This window comes from Otolemur garnettii, unplaced genomic scaffold (assembly GCF_000181295.1).
Source record: "Otolemur garnettii isolate 467f Iridium unplaced genomic scaffold, OtoGar3 scaffold00050, whole genome shotgun sequence".
NCBI lineage: Eukaryota > Metazoa > Chordata > Mammalia > Primates > Galagidae > Otolemur > Otolemur garnettii.
The window spans coordinates 3,304,060-3,306,734 of NW_003852445.1; positions in this window are offsets into that span (position 1 = coordinate 3,304,060).

Consider the following 2,675-nt stretch of genomic DNA (forward strand, 5'->3'; position numbering starts at 1 on the left):
TCAATTATTTCTAATTTAATAGTGACTACATGTAGTATTTGTTTTTCCATTCCTGAGATCATTCACTTAGGATAATGGTCTCAACTTCCATCCAAATTATTGCAAAAGACCTTAGTTCATCCTTCTTCATGACTGTGTAGTATTCCATAGTATGCACACACCACATTTGTTAGGTTATTCATGAATTGGTAAGCAATTGAGTTGATTTCACATCTTTGCAATTGTAAATTGTGCTGCAATATTCAAGTGCATGTGTCTTTTTGATAAAATGACTTTTTTTCCTTTGGGTAAATACCCAGTAGTTAAGTGATAGTTAAATGTTTATGAGGAATCTCCATACTGTTTTCCATAGAGGTTGCACTAATTTGCAGTCCCACCAACAGTGTGTAAGTGTTCCTTTCTCTCTGTATCCAAGCCAGCATCTATTGTTTTTGGACTTGTTAATAAAAACCATTCTAATAGGGATAAGGTCTATAATATTTTTGATCTGCATTTAATGGAATTCCCAAATATGGAACCTGCAGATGGGAAGGGCCAACTCTACACTAGTCTTTGTCATTTCAGAGGCAAAAAGAAAAGTCTAGAGGCAATTTGGAATGAGCAGTGGGCTTATCCAGGAAATTTTCTAATATTGTAACACTTAGCATTTCAAAATAACCATAACCAAATTGTATTCTCAACTAAAAGTTTCAACTGAAGAAAAGTTTAAAAATAATGTTTAGAAAGGCCAGGCCCATTGTGAAATTCTATACAAAATGATTTTGCCCATTTCCTCCAATTTTCCTTTGAACAGACATTGTTAAGACTGTTTGTGTATATGATTTTGAGAAATAAATTCGTGACTTCAATGCATTGCTGGGATCAGTGAGAGGGGCAAACGCTACACCAGCTTCTACCCACTGCTATGTCAATGCACATAAATTCTAATTTGTAACACCCTGCCGTTCCATTGTATGGCTCCATTAGTCTATGCATGAATTATTCACACATGATACATCATAATGGCATCAGAACCATTTATGATATCAATTCATACTATTACAGAACAGGTAATCTTCAGCTGTCCAACACAATGTGTTAATTAGATCTCCAGGAAACTTTGCTAGTCAATCACCTTCACAAGGCCCAGATCCTGCCCCATTTCCAGTCAGCCTTCCAATCACTCCACCCTGCATATCTCTATCTTTTGGGTTTAGGCACCCATGGAATATCTAATATAATTTAGTAGTTTAAACTACCTTTTTTGTATTGTTCTTTTCATTCCTCTGCAGATGTAATGCTTGTATTTCTTTGTAGCTTATCTGAGTCTTAAGGGATGGAACTAAGGTCTATGGTTCTTTTTTAACTTCCACAGTTCTTAAACATGTCAGGCAGGAAGTTTTCAATGAATTCTAACTGACTTGTTTAACTGCCCTGCAAACAGATGCAATTCAGAATTTTTTTTTTGTTGCTGGGCTCCTTGGTTTAGTAGATATCAACTTTTTGAATAAGACGTGTTTGGGGTAGTGTGGTTTAGTGTTTTGTTGTAAAATGTTTGTTTTATTTTGTCTTCTTCTTTTTATTAATTATCTGAAGAAACAAACTGCTTTTCATGTAATGTCGTTAAAAGCAGGATTATTATGAGATTGGGGGAAATATCTATAAAATCTAGTGATCTGATGACTGACATAATGAACAATCAATATATAATCATCATAATTATTTCTCAATTCTACAATCTTTTAGGGCATGCAATAATGGGCAATTGCTATCAGAGTACTTACAACAGAAAAGTGACTTGTGAGGGAGAATCATATAGTTCAATCTTGTGTAGGCATCTAATCATTTATAAGCAAACTATGGAAAGATAACATACATACAGAAACATGCAGGTACCTCAGGTGCATAGCCCAGTGAATGGTCACTAGGTGAACCCACCTATGGCCAGAAACCAGATTAGGCAACAGAACATTACCATCACCCTCAAAGCCCTCACTGTTCACCTTTAAAGACATTATACCGCACTGCTAACAAGTCTAACCAGAATCCTGACTTCTTAGAGTATGGATAATTTTTACCCGCTTTTGAACTTTCCATAAACAGAGTCATACCATATGTACTCTTTCATGTCTGGCTTCTTTCATTCGAATATTTGTGATATTAACGCACACTCTTACATGTGGCTGTGGGTTTGTTTATTTGTTTTCATTTGTACTGCTGTGTATTATTCTACTCTATAAATATCCCACAATTCGTTTATTTGTTGAAGGGGGTCCAAACTTTCTTCTTTTCTGCCATACCTTGGAAAAAGGAAAGTTGTCTTGGACTGCACATTAAGTACAGAAACATTAATAAAAGCTAATGAGCAAAAATCGTCCATCCATATTTTGTACAATATCTGACACCTCAGAAAAGTAAAACAGTCCTCCCATAATCTGCATGTGGCCCTTGGGCTGTAGGTTGGACACTCCTGCTAGATATTTGGGTTGGATGAATAGAGCTATTTTGAATATTATTAAGCATGTCTTTGGATAAATATTTATTTGTTTATTTATTTATTTATTTATGTTGAGTATAAACGTAGGAGAAGAATTGTTGAATTATTATGTTTATATTTACAAGATAGTATAATCCAGTATATTTACAAAAATTGCCAAGCAGGTTTTCAAATTGCTTTTGCTACTTTACATTTCCTC